Here is a 20,392-nt window from a genome sequence, read left to right as displayed (position 1 = left end):
TAAGTAAGGAGATTCATTGCCATCCTGTTACTTAATGTATTTCAGTATATTTTAGGATTTAGGAAGAAAAAGTAGATAGTAGGAACCAAAATAAAAACTCTAATGAACATATTCATTGGGCTAGATTATTTCCTAACTGGAAAACTTATAATTTTCATTAACAAGAGATTTTACTTTGAGTTGTTGAAGGGAGCAGTGTGAGTCCATCTTGGGCAAATTGGAAAGTTCAAGTGAGTAAAAGGGAAGAGGAGGTGTATTCATGATCTATAACGCAGAGATAGCCAACGTTACCAACAAACCCTCAAAACCCCCTCTCCCTCCCGCCATTGCCGACCAAAGAAGTCTAACCCCATGGCTTGTGTAGGATAATCACTGGATCACACTGCATTCAGATGTGGCCAGAAAGCCTAACTTCTTTCTGGAAAGCTGGCCTCATCTTCTTCATCAGGCTCCAACCTTGCTGAGTAGCATGGATAATTCAGATTTGCAATTGATACTATTTTAATTGCTTTTGTTTGCAACAGTTTAAATGATTTCATTTAAATACTCTGTCTATTCAAAGTATAGTGAGTTTCCACGATCTCTTTTGGTTTGGAATTTTTTTGTGTGTGTTGTTGTTGTTGTTGTTGTTGTTGTTGTTTTGACAGAGACAGAGACAGTGTGAGCAGGGGAGAGGCAGAGAGGGAGGGAGACAATCCCACATGAGGCTCCAACCCATGAACTGTGAGATCATGACCTGAGGCTAAACCAAGAGTCAGGTGCTTAACCAACTGAGCCACCCAGGCGCCCCTCCATGATCTCTTTTGGATGACTCAGACCCATTCTACCAAATTTCAGTCTTTCAGATTTTGCTCCCTCACCTCCAACTTCCCCCAAATGGCCACTATATATGTAAAGGGGGCTCACTGTCCCCTCCTGGCAGCAGCAGGGAGTGGTCCTCAGGTCACTATGGCATCCTCTGGATCCACTCTGATCTTTGCTGCAAAGCGGCTAGATTGCCCAACCCCCTGGGGTGCTTTTGGCCATATCTGGCTCTTTAGGGTGATGGGAGAGCATCCACCTCTGGGCCCATGTTTGTCCCCAGTGTGGAGGGCCACACCCATGGAATCTGTCTATTCTCACTCCAGATTTCCTTCAGCTCCCAGATACCTATCTAGAAAGTCCTATAATCCCTGATGCCTGACCTGCTTGGCCTCCCTTCATCCCTTCGGTAGAGGGGATGGTGGGACCTCAGACTTTTCTTCCTCTTTGTCAGTGCTTCTAATTCTTTTTCCTAGCAAACATAAAATGTGCTAATATTTGTACTGTACACTGGGGGAAACCAGAAGAGGTCTGGGGACATCTACAGGTGGATTTCTGAAAATGTGATCACATTGTTTTTATAATATACAATTATAATGAACAAAAGGCCAAGTATTAGGAAAGTTACTAAATTTTGAAATTTTACAAAAAAAATACAAGTAAGATATTTTCTAGTGTTTTAAGAGACACCTAAGGTTGATCCAATGGATATAAATTGTATATCAGTCCAATATCACTTGTCATCAGGGAAATGCAAATCAAAACCACAATGAGATATCAACTCATGTCTGTCAGCATGGCTAAAACCAAAAACACAAGAAATAACAAGTGTTGGCAAGGATGTGGAGAAAAAGGAACCTTCAGGGGCGTCTGGGTGGCTCAGTCTATTGAGCATCAAACTCTTTGTTTCAGCTCAGGTCATGATCTCCCAGTTTCATGAGTTCGAGCTCTGCATCAGGCTCTGTGCTGACAGTGTGGAACCTGCTTGGTATTCTTTCTCTCCCTCTCTCTCTGCCCCTCCCCTACTCACACTGTCTCTGTCTCTCTCAAAAATAAATGAACTAAAAAAAAAAAAAAAAAAGGAAACTTCATGCACCATTGTTGGGAATGCAAATTGGTGTGGTCACTCTGGGAAACAGTATGGAAGTTCCTCAAAAAATTAAAAATAGAACAGTATTTCACTATGATCCAGTAATTTCACTGGGTTTTTACCCAGAATTCACAAAGATACATGCCGCTCTATGTTTATTGCAGCGTTATTTACAATAGCCAAAATAGAAAAGCAACCCAAGTGTCATTATCAATTGACAATTGAATAAAGAAGATGTAAAATATATATATATATATATATATATATATATATATATATCAGCCATATATATATAATATATATATTATATATATATATCAGCCATATATACTATATATATCAACCATATATATATTATATATATATCAGCCATATATAATATATATATATAAAACTCAGCCATAAAAAAGAATGAAATCTTGCCATTTGCAACGCATGGACAGATCCAGAGGGTATAATGCTAAGTGAAATAAATCAGACAGAGAAAGCCAAATACCATACGATTTCACTCATGTGTGGAATTTAGAAAAGAAAACAAAGAAAGAAAAAAAATAGACAAACAAAACAACAGACTCTTTAGAAAACAAACTGATGGTTACCAGAGGAGAGGTGGGTGAGGGGATGGGCAAAACAGGTGATGGGGATTAAAGAGTATGTTTATCACGACGAGCACTGAGAAATGTACAGAACAAGTGAATCACTATACTGTACACTTGAACCTAATATAACACTGTATGTTAACTATACTGGAACGTAAACAAGTAAACAAATAAAGTTATGCTAAAACCAAAAAATAAATACATTGTATATCAGCTTTTATTCCTAAAATGGGCACAAGAAATGCCTGATCAAGTTTTATTTTGTTTTTTTGTTATTTTTTGAGACAGAGAGGGAGAGACAATGCACACACACTAGCACAAGAGAGAGCAGGGGAGGGGCAGAGAGATGGGAGAGAGAGAATACCAAGCAGTCTCCATGTCCAGTGTGGGGCCCACTGTGGGGCTGGATCCCATGAACCGTGAGATCATGACCTGAGCCAAAATCAAGAATCAGATGTTCAACTGACTGAGCCACCCAGGCATCCCTCCTGATCAAGTTTTTAATGATGAGTTGTTCAAATTCCAGAGACTTGAGACTGATGAGAAACTTTACTATCACAAATGGGTGATAAATTTAAAACCATTGTTTACACCACATATTTTACAACCCTTCCAAATTTTGGAATTTTCCGAAACTCCAAAATGTATATTAGTTGAAATGACATTGAGAGAATTAATCAGCATTTTCTTTTCTTTTGTAGACAAATAAATGTTATAACTCTTGATAATGACACCAAAGCACTTCATTTCCAACCCAACTTTTCCCCACGTCAAGTATTCATACTAATGGTAAAGATAATTTGCAAAGAGGCTCATGCATTGTAAGAGCAGCCACACTGTCGCTAGCTCGGGCCTATAAAAGGGTACATCTGCTGTACTTCAGTGAAAGCATCTAATATGCAGAAAAACAGCTACAAGAGGTCTACCAGAAGCTCTCACCAGATCTCCCTCTACTATGAACCTTGACGATAAATGCACAGGTTGCACCCCCTGCTCCTGAGCTCAACCTGGAAGAAGAGTGATCTCCAGCAGCATCAGAGGCCATGGGTCCACAATGGATAGCCACACACCCTACCCATCAGCTCGCTGCTGAAGTTCATGCCCGAGTGTAGAGCATGAAGGCCAAGCCCAGGGAGAGTACCTGATTCCATTCTGCTTAAGTCCCAGACAAGATTATCCATGTCCAGAAACTACCAGCCAAGGAGCCTGGTTACCTCAGGTCATGCCAGGTTTTCCTGAAGACCAAAGGTTAAAAGGTGCCTCTAACCCACTGGCAGGACACAGGTTGGGAAGCATCATTCTGTCTTAGTTTTGATTCCTACATGGGCATCAAGCCTTAGGGCCTAGCCAGGCCCTAAAAGGGACAGGGGAATCTTTTCTTTCTGTTGTATTTTTTTTTTTAAGTAGGATCCACACTTGGTGTGAAATCTAACACAGGGCTTGAACTCACAACCCTGAGACCAAGACCTGAGTTGAGATCAAGAGTCAGATGCTTCATGGACTGAGCCACCCAGGCGACCCCCACAGGGAGTCTTTTAAACACTGCAGGGGTGCTTGGGTGGCTCAGTCAGTTAAGTGCCTGACTTCAGCTCAGATCATGATCTCACGGTTCATGGGTTCGAGCCCCATATCGGGCTCTGTGCTGACAGCTCGGAGCCTGGAGACCGCTTCAGATTCTATTGTCTCCCTCTCTCTCTGCCCCTCTGCTGCTCGTGCTCTGTGTCTTTCTGAAAAATAAATAAGCATTAAAAAAAATTTTTTTAATACATAAATAATGAACACTGCAGCAGAATCCTATGACCTGAGTCCTAAGGGATGTGTTCTCCACCTGTTAAAGGAAGTCAGAAAGGTGTCTTCCTTTGAAGACAAAACTTGGCTTCCAAGCTCATTGTCTTGCTGCTAAATTCTATGTTGAGTTTCATAAGCTCAATATTAACACTTGCTTTTCATTTCCACCTTGAACTTTAAGAATGCAAACGTCTCTGCTCCCAACGAAGTTGTAGGCCTTGGCTGACTGCAGAGAAAGCCAAGAGCATGGAAATAAAAATGGAGAAGCTCATCACTATTTTTCAGTGGACCCTGCTACATGGGCATTCAATGTACCTCAGCCCATCTCTACCCTCCTCTCTCCTTGCGCTTCTCTGCACAGGAACGTTGCCAAACTAGACAACGTGGCACTTCTCGAACAGGTGTCGAGCAATCCTCCTTTGCTCATGTTACTCATTCTGCCTGGGAAGCCCCTCCCTTCCAAACAAAACAAAACAAAATCTATCCTTTTCCATCAATATCCATCCTTTCCCGGGTCTCTCACCCTATTTGCTCCATGCTACACTCGCACATCTTTAGCCTCAGCCCTCCGCATTTTCCATATCCTTCTGCATGTATCCAACTTCACCTTGTGCTGGCTGATTGTGCAAGTTCTTTCCATCATCCTGGCTGGTGGGCTCCTTGACAGTGGCGAGGAGGTCCTGTTTCCCTTTGTGTCTACTCTGTACTTATAGGCTCAAGTTTGAAATGATTAGGGCAGCAGTATCAGAAGTAGGTTTAGCTCTACTTAAAGAAAAATATTAGGGGCGCCTGGGTGGCTCAGTCAGCTAAGCCTCCAACTCTTGATTTCAGCTCAGATCATGATCTCATGGTTGGTGAGATGCAACCCCGCACCAGGCTCTGTGCTGACAGCGTGGAACCTGCTTGGGGTTCTCTCGCTCTCGCTCTCACTCTCTCTGCCCCTCCTCCATTTACACTTCTCTCTCTCTCTCTCTCTCTCTCTCAAAATAATAAAATTTGAAAAAAAAAAATACTAGGAGCTTAAATACATAGGGAGGATTCTGTCACAGCAGACGATCCAAGCATAGGGCTGTTTGTCTCAGGGTAGGCAGCCCAGGGCATGAAGTTACCGGGGACCCAGGCTCCTCTTCATTTCCTGCCCTGCCATCCTCAGAATCTGACGTACATGCTCAAGGACGTGTCACACAGCTGTTCCGGTTGTCATATATGAATTATAGTCAGCCAGAAAGGGAGAACGGGAAAAAGAGCAAAAAATAGTACACTTATATCTCCAAAAATAAAACCTCAAAAAATGGGGACAACAAGCTACACACACCTACACACACAATATACCTGACAGAGAAAGAAGTCACAATTCGTGCCCGTTGTTTCAGGGAGTGAAGGGATATGAGGGAGCCTGTCACAGGCAACCCAGAGAACAAAGGATTCAGATTACTGGCTTTGGTGCTTCCAAGTCCAGATATAAAGCACAAATATGGCTACTTGCAGAGACCTTTTTCCACCCATGACAGGGGCTCTCTCAGCTGCACCAGCAGTCGGAAGGAACGCAAGAGTGCCAGAGACTAGCAAGTGGCCCTGAAAACTACCTCTGCCCACTTCAGCTGAAAGGATCCACCGCTACGTTTGGGGATGTGTGATCATTCAAGAGCTGAACTTTGCTTCCTAAATGAAAGGCTAGAATTCATCCAGACTCTGCAGTGGTGGAGCAGACATGGCGACCAGATAGAGGGAGCTAGAGACAGCCCCCGCTGAGTTCTCATGACCCAATGTGGCTTCAAAGAGCATCACAAGTCTCCTTGACCTGACCCTATGGAGGCTCCGTGCAGCAGAGAAAGCCCAAGAACCTAAAGAAGTCTTGAGGTCAGTCAGATTAAAGAAGCAGGGAATATCTTCTAGAACTTTCACTTGAAGCCATTTGAGAAAGCCAGTATTTCATGGATGCTAGCAAGGATGGAAGCTGATGACTAAAACAGGCAGGAATAAGCCATTGTGACTGAGATAGACAGATGCCAGTATGGGCCAATGACCCAAGAATAAGATGCCTCTTTCCCTCCCTACAAGAAGTAGGACGACTCAGAATTAACTAAATGGGGCTCAAGTTCAATGTTAAATTCCATTAAAAAAAAAAATAATAAAGCTAGAGGCACCTGGGTGGCTCAATCCATTGAGTAAGCAACTCTTGATTTCTGCTCAGGTCATTATCTCGCAGTTTGTGGGTCAAAGCCCCACATCGGGCTCCATGCTGACAGTGCAGAGCTTCCTTGGGATTCTCTCTCCCCCCTTCTCTCTGCCTCTCTCTCTCTCTCTCGCTCTCAAAATAAATAAATAAACTTAAAAAATAAAGTTATATGTTAGATATACGGTATCTTTAAAAACTACACCCAGGCCATCAGTGATGAAAGTAACTGCCTGATCTTTCTGAGGAAAGACTTGAGGAGATGGTGGGGTAGCTGAGCTGAGAAGGCTTCACAAAGTAGTATCAGACCCAAGTATAAGGACCAACTAAAAACTCACCTTGCTGACAAGGTGGTCATAGGAAAATGTTCTTGGCAGAGGTTCCTTGTATGTAGAAGTGGTGGCGTCTCCAAGATGAAGGGAAGAGCCCCTGTGGGAGACAGACTTAGATCGTTCCCACCCTTCTCCTTCCATGGGTTTTGGCTATACACACTTTGGATCCGACTGTGTTGCATTATTATTCTTCTTTTAAATCAAAAGTACTTGATGGAATTAAAAATTTAGGGGCACCTGGCTGGTTCAGTCAGTTGAGCATCCGACTTCAGATCAGGACATGATCTTATGGTTCGCAGGTTAGAGCCCTGCATCAGGTTCTGTGCTGTCAGCACAGAGCCCACTTTGGATCCCCTGTCCCCCTCTCTCTCGACCCCTCCCCTCCTCATGTTCTCTCTCTCTCAAAAATAAATAAATATTTTTTAAATATTTAAAGAGAGTGCCTTGGATACCAGCTAGAGAAAGTTAAGTATATCTGTTTATGGATTCCATTTGGATGTTCATCTCTTCCTAAACTGGGGGAAAGAAACATGATCAAATAGGATGCATTAGCCCCAGCTACCCAATTCTTTTTTAATGCTTTATTTTGTTTCAAGAGACAGAGAGAGAGCGCACAAGCAGGGGAGGGGCAGAAGGAAAGAGAGAATCTCAAGCAGGCTCCACCCTGCCAGTGCAGAGCCTGATGCAGAGCTCAAACCCACAAACCATGAGATCATGACCTGAGCCAAAGTCAGACACCCAACTGACTGAGCCACCCAGGTGCCCAAAGCTGTCTTTACAATAATGCCAGAATATTATTTGCCTTTTTTTTTACTCTCCTTAGTCAAGAGTGCAGTTTTCTAAAGAATATGTGCAGAGCAGAAATGAGAACCCAGCTGTCTTCTGTTTAAGCTGAGCACTTAAACAATTTGCAAAAATATAAAACAATGCTACTCTTCTCACTAAATTGTTTGCTTATTTTGGAAATTTTAGCTTTTTTTTTTATAAACATGTGTTTGTATTAAAATGCAATGTGTTTATTATAGTTATTTTTAATGAATTAATAACTACTTCTTAAATTTCTGTTGTAATTTCTAACATGGTAAATATCAATTGATATAACCAACACAAACAAATGGTCTTTGGAGGGCTCCATAATGTTTAAGGTCATGTAGAGGGCTTTTGAAAGCAAAGAATTTGAGACCCCCTGCCCTGGTGAATCAAACCTGAAAGAGTCTGAATGTAAGGACATCCTGAACAGTAGAAGACAAAAATAAGGCATGAAACAACCAGAGAAGTACAGAGTCTATGTACTGATCTATAGAGACTCTCTGCCCCTTACCTCCATTCAGTGCCCAGATATCTGGGATTAAATCACCCCATTTCAGACAGGAGGTACAATTCTTTTCTGGGGAAACCAACCAAGTAAAGGGGAAAGTCTGACATTTGAGAGTCCCCTAATAAATAACTCTGTACCCCCAGGATCATCCTACAGTGAAGCTGCTGACAGGCCCTGCCCGCACATAGAGCCTACATCAGCTTGTTAATGCCTCACATAAAGAAGAATGGACAATGTGTAGAAAGCTTCTAATGTGAGAGAAAATATCAAAACAGGCAAACAAGACAAGAGAAAGGCCATGAAGCAAAAGAAAAACTTGAAACACAAAATACTCATTGACATCCTAAGAGATGACTTCAAGAAACAAGGAAGGATTGCTTAAAAAAAAAAAAAAAAAAAAAAAAAAACAGAGAACTTGGAAATTTAAAACAAAACTGTGGGGCACCTGGTTGAGTGGCTCAGTTGGTTGAGTGTCTGACTCTTGATTTCAGTTCAGGTCATGATCTCACAATTCGTGAGATTGAGCCCCAAGTCAGGCCTGGGGCTCTGCTCTGTCAGTACGGATCCTGCTTGGGATTCTCTCTCTCCCTCTCTCTGCCCCTCCCCTGTTCACACGTACTCTCTTTCTCTCTCTCTCTCTCCCTCAAAATAAATAAATGAACATTAAAAAAAAAATTGTAAAAGATCAGTGAAGGGTTAGAAAATAAAGTTGAGAAAATGCCCTAGAAAATACAGCAAAAACATAAAAACATGGGAACCAGGAGAGGAAAGGCAGTTGGAGGTTTAGAAGGTGCAGTGTCTGACTTTAAAAAACAAAACAAAACAGAAGATAAAAGAGAGGAAATTATTAAAGAAATAATTCAAAAAAATTTCCCAGAGCTAAATGACAGATAGAATGGGCTCACACAAATATAAGCCACCAAAGAGGAAAAATGTCAGAAACAAAGGATAAGAAATCAAGATGCCATCATCACTTCCCAGGATGACAAATGAATAATGCCTTCTAAATACTAAGGGGAACATTATTCAGCCATAAAACAAAGAAAATCCTGCCATTTTTGACAATATGGATGGATCTTAAGGGCATCATGCTATGTGAATTAAGTCAGACAGCAAAAGAAAAATACTATATGAACTCACTTGTTCTTGGAATCTGATAACAAAGCCAAAAAAAGCCAAATTTATGCCAAAAAAAAAAAAAAACAGTTTCTGAATGCTAATTGATGAAGACCAACAAGACTAAAATACAGGTGTTCTATCTGTAAGAATAAATTACTAAAGGGGTCCCTGGAAGGCTCAGTCTGTTGAGCATCCAACTCTCGATTTTAGCTCAGGTCATGATCCCAGGGTCGTGGGATCGATCCCCATGTCGGGCTCTGTGCTGAGTGTGGAGTCTGCTTAAGGTTCTGTCTCTCCCCTGCCCCTCTCCTGTTCACATGCACTCTCTCTCTAAAATAAAATTTTAAAAAATTACAATGAACCAGAACCCCTAATCATTAAAACTTAGCTTTGAGGCAGAATCAAACACGCAAGAACATCAGCACATATCTAGATATATGTACACTTTACACTGGCCTAAACCAATCAATTCTTGGTATTGTGCTGTCCATAGCCATGGGTTCAGTGAGTGGCCCTCTCACTGCAGTGAAGTGTCAGGAGACAGAGGCAATATGGTTGTGAAGACAGAAGATCTGTAGCTGCCCCCAAGGGCAGAACTTGTCTGAGAATAGAGCCCAAGTGGAGGGGACAGAACTGCCAGAGGAAAAGAAATTCCACCCCACTTTCATTTTTCGATTGTCTAACGAAGACATTGTGCCTTCTACCAGGATCTCTCAGTCAAGCATCTATCCACCAGTTTTAGGGAGGTCAGACGGACTTTTTTTTTTTTTTTTTTTTTTTTTGTCACAACTGAAAAAGTCCTAAATGATACAAAAATAAAAGATACTTGAGGCAGAGGCTCTTTCACGTTGGCAATGGCCTGCCAGACTGTGACTCCAGCCCAGCCTCCCACAATAGAGACACTTGAACCTGAAAGCACAAAGCTGCCCTCTGGCTGTGATGCATTTATGTCAAGAAGCCTGCATTTATCAACCTTATCCCTCATTTTAACATCTGCTCTGCTGCTGTAGCAGCATTAGGTAATATATTAGTTTCCTACAGCTTCCATGACAAATCACCAAAAACTGAGTGGTTTCAAACAATGGAAGTGTATTCTTTCATAGATCTGGAGGCCAGAAGTCCGAAATCAAGATGCTGGCAGGGCCACCTTCCCTCCAGAGCTCTAGGGAAGATTTTACTCCTTGCCTCTTCCAATTTCTGGTGAATATTGGCATTCCAGACTTGTAGGTACAAGCCTCTGCAGTCACATGGCCTCACATAGTTTTTAAAGACTCCCCCAAGTCGTTCTGACATGCAACAAAATTTGGAAGCCACTAGCTTCCTTTTTATTGTTATTTATTATTTTATTTATTTATTTTGTATTTTTTATATATTTTTTTAATATCTTTTTTTGAGAGAGAGAGAGACAGAGTGAATTGGGGAGGGTCAGAGAGAGAGGGAGACACAGAATCTGAAGCAGGCTCCAGGCTCTGAGCTGTCAGCACAGAACCCAACATGGGGATCAAACCCATGAACCATGAGATCATGGCCTGAGCCATGAGCAAACTGAGTCAGTTGCTTAACCAACTGAGCCACCCAGGCACCCCTATTGTTATTTTTTAAGTAGGCCCCATGCCCAGTGTGGAGACCAACGTGGTACTTGAACTCATGACCCTGAGATCAAAACCTGAGCTGAGACTGAGTCAGACCCTGGGTGCCTGGGTGGCTCAGTCGATTAAGTGTCTGACTCTTGATTTCACTCAGGTCGTGATCTCATGACTTGTGGTTTCAAGCCCCATGTTGGGCTCTGTGATGACAGCTCAGAGACTGCTTGGGATTCTTTCTCTCCCTCTCTCTCTCTGCCCCTCTCTGCTTGCTTGCTCTCTCTTTCTCTCTCAAAAAATAAATAAATAAACTGTAAAAATTTTATTCAAAACAAAACAAAAAAAAGTTGGCTGCTTAACCATCTGAGCCACCCAGGTGCCCCAGGAGCCAAAACTCTCCTAACAGTTCTTTGTTTCTGTAGATTTTCACTAATCTTCAAGTTCAAACTCTCCAGTCTACTTTTTCTGTTTGTTTATTAGAACTCTTAAATTTTCTCTTGTGATTTTTCATATTAAAATGAAGTCATTTAACAAAAGTAAAACAAAAGAATATCTTCTTGGCTATTTGGTTATGTTTTCCCTTGTGACTGTGTTTCTAGGAACCTAGAAACAGCTTTCACCCTAGAGACCCACAAATCTGCCAGTCTCTGCCTCAAGTAGGCACATCTCTGCCAAAGGCAAAGGCAAGTTGCTTTGGATTTAATTCCTTTGAGTAAAGCTTTGTACCCATTTGAATTACATATCATTTTCAAAGAATTGCTCTAAATTCTAAAAGGAATTTAAACATTTAAATTCCTAAAAGGAATGATTAAACATTTAGTCTATAAAATATTAAACCCAGAGAAGAAAAGCAAGGGATAGAATTTTGAAGGCATCTTAATATGAGTGTGGAAAAGAGATACTCCTATTCCTTCTATTTCAAGAGAGATGGTTTGGAATGCTTTGGAATGAGGTCTCTGATCTTTGCATTGATTTACTTTTTTAGTTTTTTTTAATGTTTATTTATTTCTCTGAGAGAGAGAGAGAGAGAGAGAGAGAGAGTGGGAGAGGGGCAGAGAGAGAGGGAGACACAGAATCTGAAGCAGGCTCCAGGCTCCAAGCTGTCAGCCCAGAGCCCAACACGGGGCTCAAACTCACGAACTATGAGATCATGACATGAGCTGAAGTCGGACGCTTAACCGACTGAGCCACCCAGGAGCCCCAAGGTCTCTGATTTTTTTTTTTTAATGCTTTTATTTATTTTTGAGACAGAGAGAGACAGAGCATGAGCAGGGAAGGGGCAGAGAGAGAGGGAGACACAGAATCTGAAGCAGGTTCCAGGTTCTGAGCTGTCAGTACAGAGCCCGACGCAGGGCATGAACTCAAGAACTATGAGATCATGACCTGAGCTGAAGTCGAACGCTTGACCGACTGAGCCACCCAGGAGCCCCAAGGTCTCTGATCTTTGAGAGAATCTTAGGGCACAGTATTGGTCCTGAGACTGGGTGCATTCAGGAAGATACCTAGTCTCTTTTTACAGAAGAAGTTTACCTTCTGTACATGTTACATGTACCTTCTGTTACATGTGAGCCACACATGTAGTTAAACTAGCTCTTACATACTGAAACCATCACCTATCTTCCCATTCTCCTTATTAATTTTTTTTTTTTTTTAGAGAGAGAGAGAGTGCATGAGCTGGGGAGAAAGGGAGGAGAAAAAGAGAGAGAGACAGAGACAGAGAGAATCTTAAGCAGACTCCCTGCTCAGCACTGAGTCCAACAAGAGGCTCAATCCCATGACCCTGGGATCATGACCTGAACTGAAATCAAGAATCAGATGCTTAACCGAGCCACCCAGGCGCCCTCTTTATTAATTTTTGAATTAAATTTGCCATCATTCTAATCAAATATTTTAGGTAAAGTATTTCCCAGGGCGCCTGGGTGGCTCAGTCGGTTAAGCACCTGACTCTTGACTTCAGCTCAGGTCATGATCTCATGGTTCGTGAAGTGGAGCCCAGCATCAGGCTCTGCCCTGACAGCACAGAGCCTGCTTGAGCTTCTCTCTCTCTCTCTATGCCCTTCCCCGACTCGCACTCTTTTTCTCTCTCAAAATAAATAAACTTTATATTTCTCTCCACTCACATTTTACTCCACTCTCCAGTTCATCTCCACTCACACTGAATCTTAAAGTTCTCAGCAAGGATATAACCAAAAGTTGTTGCATTATCCAAAATCCCAGAACAGAATGGATCACAGTTTATATTTACCAAAAGAAGGATTTTAGCTTTTTTTTTTTTTTTTTTTTTTTTTAGGCTGCATGGCTATCTGATATCCAGGAGGGACCAGCCTCCCTTTCTTTTTTTTTTTTAATTTTATTTTTTTAATTTACATCCAAATTAGTTAGCATATAGTGAAACAATGATTTCAGGAGTAGATTCCTTAGTGCCCCTTACCCATTTAGCCCATCCCCACTCCCACAAGCCCTCCAGTAACCCTGTTTGTTCTCCATATTTAAGAGTCTCTTATGCTTTGTCCTCCTCCCTGTTTTTATATTATTTTTGCTTCCCTTCCCTTATGTTCATCTGTTTTGTCTCTTAAAGTCCTCATATGACTGAAGTCATATGATATTTGTCTTTCTCTGACTAATTTCACTTAGCATAATACACTCTAGTTCCATCCATGTAATTGCAAATGGCAAGCTTTCATTCTTTTTGATTGCCGAGTAATACTCCATTGGATGGATATATATATATATATATTTCACATCTTCTTTATCCATTCATCCATAAATGGACATTTGGGCTCTTACCATACTCTGGCTATTGTTGATAGTGCTGCTGTAAACATTGGGGTGCATGTGTCCCTTCGAAACAGCACACTTATATCCCTTGGATAAATACCTAGTAGTGCAATTGCTGCGTCGTAGGGCAGTTCTGTTTTTAGTTTTTTGAGGAACCTCCATACTATTTTCCAGAGTGGCTGCACCAGTTTGCATTCCCACCAGCAATGCAAAAGAGATCCTCTTTCTCTGCATCCTCACCAACATCTGTTGTGGCCTGAATGGCTAATGTTAGCTATTCTGACAGGTGTAAGGTGGTATCTCATGGTGGTTTTGATTTGTATTTCCCTGATGATGAGTGACATGGAGGATTTTTTCATGTGTTGGTTTGCCATCTGGATGTCTTCTTTGGAGAAGTGTCTGTTCGTGTCTTTTGCCCATTTCTTCACTGGATTATTTGTTTTGTGGGTGTTGGGTTTGATAAGTTCTTTATAGATTTTGGATACTAACCCTTTATTTGATATGTCATTTGCAAATATCATCTCCCATTCTGTCGGTTGCCTTTTCATTTTGCTGACTGTTTCCTTCACTATGCAGAAGCTTTTTATTTTGATGAGGACCCAGTAGTTCATTTTTGCTTTGGTTTCCCTTGCCTTCAGAGACATGTTGAGTAAGAAGTTGTGAGGCCAAGATCAAAGAGGTTTTTGCCTGCTTTCTCCTCAAGGATGTTAATGGCTTCCTGTCTTACATTAAGGTCTTTCATCCATTTTGAGTTTATTTTTGTGTATGGTGTAAGAAAGTGGTCTAGGTTCATTTTTCTGCATGTGGATGTCATTTTCCCAGCACCATTTGCTGAAGAGACCGTCTTTATTCCATTGAATATTCTTTCCTGCTTTGTCAAAGATTAGTTGGCCATACCTTTGTGCGTCCATTTCTGCGTTTTCTATTCTGTTCCATTGATCTGTCTGTTCTTGTGCCAGTGCCATACTGTCTTGATGATTACAGCTTTGTAGTATAGCTTGAAGTCTGGGATTGTGATGCCTCCTGCTTTGGTTTTCTTTTTCAAGATTGCTTTAGCTATTCGGGGTCTTTTCTGGTTCCATACAAATTTTAGGATTATTTGTTCTAGTTCTGTGAAGAATGCCGGTGTTATTTTATATCTATTTTATATTACTAAGTGATTTCCCCCACACAAGAAGTTTGACACCAGTAACAAGCTATTTCTCAACAGTTCATTTTAACACATATTTACTAGATTAATATCACTTTTACATCATATTTTAATATTTGCTGAAGACTTTAATAAATCCTTGGGGCACCTGGGGGGCTCAGTCAGTTAAGTGTCCGACTTCAGCTCAGGTCATGATGTCATAGTTCATGAGTTCAAGCCCTGCCTCAGGCTCTGTGCTGGCAGGTCGGAGCCTGGAGACAGCTTCAGATTCTGCATCTCCCTCTCTCTCTGACCCTCCTCTTCACAAACTCCGTCTCTCTCTCTCTCTCTCTCTCTCTCTCTCAAAAATTAATAAACATTTAAAAAAAGACTTTAATAAATCCAAAATACTATTCTCTGTCTTCCAAAGTCATATAGCCATAGGATACAAGGGAACTCAGATCAAAGTCATCAATAGCTGTAATTTATTGAGTGCCTACTTTATTTTTTTATAAAATTTTTAAAATGTTTATTTACTTATTTTGAGAGAGAGAGAGAGCAGCAGAGGGGTAGAGAAAGAGAGGGAGGGAGAGAATCCCAAGCAGGCTCCACACTTTCAGCACAGAGTCCAATTCAGGGCTCGATCTCACCAACCATAAGATCGTGACCTGAGCCAAAATTAAGAGTTGGACACTTAACCAACTAAGCCATCCAGATGCCCTTAAGTACATTTTTCCATACAGTACATTTTTCCAGAAGTGAGATACCAAGAGGTCCAAAGGCACTCCTGAGTGAGAAAGATTTGCTTGGCTATAAGGGTAAACTAGTACTAGGATCAGAAGAGCCACTAAGCAAGAAAATCAGTAGGAGAGAAGGACCACAGACACAGAACTATACGTCTCAGGGGGCAGATGTTCAGGTCATTCTTTGTCTTGCATCCACTCCTTCCTTTTCAGGTAACTGCACTCAGCTTCCCTTGGAAGATCCACTCTCAGTTGGCCGCCATTACGGATCCTTGACCGAGTGACTGAGTGGGCAGTCAGACAAGAGCCAGAGGCAAAGACGGTGACAAATAGGTGACACATTAGAAGACTGAGGGCACAACATCTTCACTTTGAGGATTTTAACATCCTGGCTTTACAGTTTCCAGCTCCCAGAGGCCACAGGTGCAGAACGCAAGGTCTCCTCTTCAACCTCTGCCCCAGGGTAACCTATAGCTTCACTGGGATACATTTGCATTGTGGTTTCAACCCCCTCCTGGGGAAAGAAGCCATGACAGTTCTGGTAAGAATCTTGTGGGCTAAAAACTCCCCCTTCCAGCTTATAGGAGGAGTCCTTCTGATGAAGCAACCTCAGTCACCACGACCCATAATCTATGCAAACATAAAAAGAAAAGAAACCCTTAACCCAGAGCAGTTGACACCTCTGTGCCTGTCCACTCTCCCTCCTTGAGAGCGTACTCTCCTTAATAAACTGCTTTGTGCTCGCTTCCTTCCTTCTGGCTAGCTTTATTTGAGTGCTAATCCTCACATAAATCCTTCATGGGGAATCGAAGAACCGAGATCACTATTCAACAATGCAGGCTAAACCAGAGGATGCAAAACTCCCAAGTCAGAGTCAAAACACCTGGTCACTCACAGCAATGGCAGTTGCCAGAATATTTGCATTTTTTGTGTCAATTCTCTGAGCCCCACTTCCCAAAGGGCAATGCAGAGAGATTCAGGGGACACCCACCTGCACACGGGGGAGCGTGTGAAAAATTGACATGACTGGAGCCATTTTAAAATGGAGCAGGTACTGCAGAGAAACTGCCTTCTCCACCTTTGGACAGGGCAACAGGGCAGTTGTTTCAAGCAATTACTGGGAAAGGCAGTGAAAGAAAGGAAATCCTGATCACAAGACTGATAGTAAGAGACTTTCTGAGGACAGACTCAGTAGTCAGTCAATGTATATCCCAGAGTAACCTAGCCATTATCACACACACCCCTAGAAAGTTTTTTTCTTTCTTTTCTTCACCTCAGGTAGCTCCCTACTTTTCCTCATAAAAACCTCTTGCATTCACCCTACAAGCGGGACACTATTTGGATTCCTACCTGAATCTGTACTCCCTGAACTGCAATTCTTTTAACCCAAATAAAAGCACATTTGCCTCTCATTGTGCCTCTTTACTTTCAGGTTAACAGGTGTGTTGCAGGAACCCAGCCTTTTACAAGGACAGTAAGCATGCCTGTGCTGTGTTCCAGAGGGAGACGTTGTCTCTGTCTTCCAAGGCTGTTTGCTATACACACATCATTGAAAAGATAGCCCAAAGCAAAGTCACTCAGTGCCTCTGTTCACAAGACAGGCAAAAACACAAGAGACGCGGGAAGAATTGTCTCACAATATTGTTCGTGTTTTTCTTTTTCTTTCTTTCCTTCTTCCCAGGAAGTATGCTGAGTGTACAACCACTCAATTAATTGACTAGTCATCTAGAGCTTGTTTCCTTAATTCTCCAATGAGAAGTAAGGACCAGAATATCCATATTAGGTGCTGTGCTTAACCACACCTCAGAAAAGCAGAGAAGTCTTGCTGGGAAATTTTGTCCCCAACAATTCCCAAACTTTAGCTCTTGGGAGAGGGCTTTGGGTTTCACAGAGAGAGACAGGCTGCAGCCATTTTAAGAAATCATCTTGTTTTGGGGGGCACATGGATGGCTCAGCCGGTTAAATGTCTGACTCTTGATCTCCACTCAGGTCATGATCTCACAGTTCATGAGTTCCAGCCCTGCATCAGGCTCTGTGCTGACAGTGTGGAGTGCTTGGGATTCTCTCTCTCCCTCTCTCTCTGCTCCTCCTCTGCTTTCACTCTCTTTCCCTCTGAGAATACATAAACTTAAAAAAAAAATCATCGGGGCACCTGGGTGACTCAGTCAGTTAAGCGTCTGACTTGGGCTCAGGTCATGATCTCACAGTTCATGAGTTTGAGCCCCGCATCAGGCTCTGCGCTGACAGCTCAGAGCCTAGAGCCTGCTTCAGATTCTGTGTCTCCCCTTTCTCTCTTCCCCTCCCCCTCATGCTCTCTGTCTCTCAAAACTGAATAACATTGTAAAAACCAATCTAGGGGCGCCTGGGTGGCGCAGTCGGTTAAGCGTCCGACTTCAGCCAGGTCACGATCTCGCGGTCCGTGAGTTCGAGCCCCGCGTCGGGCTCTGGGCTGATGGCTCAGAGCCTGGAGCCTGTTTCCGATTCTGTGTCTCCCTCTCTCTCTGCCCCTCCCCCGTTCATGCTCTGTCTCTCTCTGTCCCAAAAATAAATAAACGTTGGAAAAAAAAAATTAAAAAAAAAAAAAAACACCAATCTAAATACTGCATTGATTTTTTGATGCAATAAACATGCATCAGTAATAAAAAAAAAACTGAATAATGTTAAAGAAAAAAGATTTTTTTTTAATCATCTTGGGTTTTTTTTCCTGGGGTAGAGAGAACAGTATCTTCTGTGCCTCTGTAAATAGTCGATTTCATTTGCCAGGTCACTTTCAAATGATCTCAATTTAAAGATGAATATGCATCATGGAAATAAAAATATGTTTTCCCTAATTTCTTTTGTCTGATAAAATAACAAATAAAAATGCTTGTGCTTGGGAGAGGTGGTTTTATTACAAATAAGAGGACTTTTTCTTCTTAACAGATAAACTGTGGGCAAAAACCGAGGGAGCCCATTACGTTGAAGAGATCATGCCAGTGTGCTCACTTCGGCAGCACATAATCTAAAATTGGAACCTTGAAACACAGAAGATTAGCATGGCCTCTGTGCAAGGATAGTACATAAATTTATGAAGCATCCCACATTTTCATTGTACATCCCCGAAACTAAGATAACACAGTTAATTACAATGGAAAATAAATAAATAAATGATTTTTTTTTTAAAGAGGGATCATGCCAACAGATTTTTTTTTCAAAGATTCAGATAAATTCATGGATAAGAAAGGGAAAGCAACTTACAGGGAACACTTAGATATTGGAGGCCATTATACCTAGCCGTGAGATGGTCTCTACTGTGACATTAAAAACATAGATACTAAGCTAATCTGTAACTGGTTTATTATGTGTCATGATCTTATTCTGACCTCCAAAAGCTGCGTTTAATATGATCAAACACAACGGGATTCTTGTTAATGACTCATTGATATCATTGTCTTTTTCTGCTCTTTCCTGACCAGATGAAACCGTGATTCACCATCTACTGAACAATGGGCAGATTCAGAATGAAATACTGCCAAGTACCCAGACCCCCACAGGACACTCACCATGCACCCCTACACACACAAAGAAGCCCCTCCCAGGTAGTTCTCTCCAGTTTATGACCTCATACAAGGCAGTAGAAGATTCACCTTTTTTAACGACAGTGAATATTTGTGAGCACTTACTAAACTGTTTGTACACCTTAAAACCATCCAAGGGAGGTGTTGGATCCTTCTGTCTTCAGGTGAAGATGCTAAGGAGTCCGGCAACTCGCTCAAGCCCTCCAGTGCAGGGAATGGAGGTGGCATGCTCTCCCCTCTACCCCCACAGCCTTAGGAATAGTAGTTGTTATTCCCTACCTGGTAAGGTACCCGTCAGAATCAACCCCCCTGCGTTTATACCATTTTCTCAACACATGTCTAGAATTTGAAATGTCACAAGGCGTCTCTTGCCCTCAACGTTAGGGCTATCATTTGGCACATTATATGGTCTGGGTTTTTTAAGTGTGTTATTGATTTCTTGGAGCTGTAAATTTCTCACCCTTCACTCAGATGGGTGGAGAAAATGGACACTTTTTTAAATCTTGCCTATCATTCTTCTTATTGTGCCCACAAGCACCCACCAGCCAGTAGTAGCAGAGGGAAAACATTTACGTTTTAGTGCAATCCAGCCATCTGTCTGAGATTTTGAGGTATCTCTTGAGGTAACATCTCTTTTCAGGACTACAAGGCAGAGCCCGCGGCCAGGATCATTCAGGAGACACAGCTAGATTTCTGCTTGGGACTCCCAGGTTGTGATAATGCCGGGCTTTCAGAAATTCCCCCATCTTCCCACCTGCCTTCAGATGGGATACCCACTCACAGCAGTGGAGAAAGGGATCTATGGTCTAGGTGGTGTCCTTTTGCTTTTCTGATCTCTACATCAACCACCCTATTTGGACTGGACACTTTTCTCTATACTTACATTTATTTCTTCTAATGTTTTTGGTTTTTTTTTTTTTTTTTTTTTTTTTAGAGAGAGAAGAGAGGGCAGAGAGAGAGAGAGAGAGAGAGAGAGAATCCCAGCCAGGCTCCACACTGTCAGTGCAGAGTCTGACATGGGGCTCAAACCCATGAACTGTGAGATCATGACCTGAGCCAAAACCAAGAGTCTGATGCTTAACCAACTGAACCATCCAGGAGCCCCTATGCCTACATTTATAGCACAAATTTACATTTATAATTACGGTGCTTCGTATAACTTGTGGTTTGGTCTCTTTGGCTTGCTCTGGGCCTAGCAGTGCTCACTGGTTAATTTGGTTCCTGGACATGTTGTGTGTGTAGGGGCCAGGGGTAAGTCACCCCTAGATGCGCCACTTTGGCATGCCAATTATTTAAAGCTAAAAGCCATCAAGGCCCAAAAGGCTCTGGAAGAAACTTTGACCTTTCCCTTAACCACCTAAAAGAATTTAGGGATAGAG

At 42.1% G+C, this 20,392-nt stretch overlaps 1 non-coding gene across 1 annotated transcript; it reads left to right on the top strand.

Moving 5' to 3' along the window:
• Positions 1-18,433: 18,433 nt before the first annotated feature.
• Positions 18,434-18,543, top strand: LOC123581702. The gene has a single exon (XR_006703952.1). It is a non-coding gene; the product is annotated as a U6 spliceosomal RNA (small nuclear RNA).
• Positions 18,544-20,392: the final 1,849 nt, after the last annotated feature.

This window comes from Leopardus geoffroyi, chromosome A1, assembly GCF_018350155.1.
Source record: "Leopardus geoffroyi isolate Oge1 chromosome A1, O.geoffroyi_Oge1_pat1.0, whole genome shotgun sequence".
Taxonomy (NCBI): Eukaryota; Metazoa; Chordata; class Mammalia; order Carnivora; family Felidae; genus Leopardus; species Leopardus geoffroyi.
Note: the sequence above shows the minus strand (reverse complement) of the source record. Positions and strands in the feature narration are given on the sequence as shown.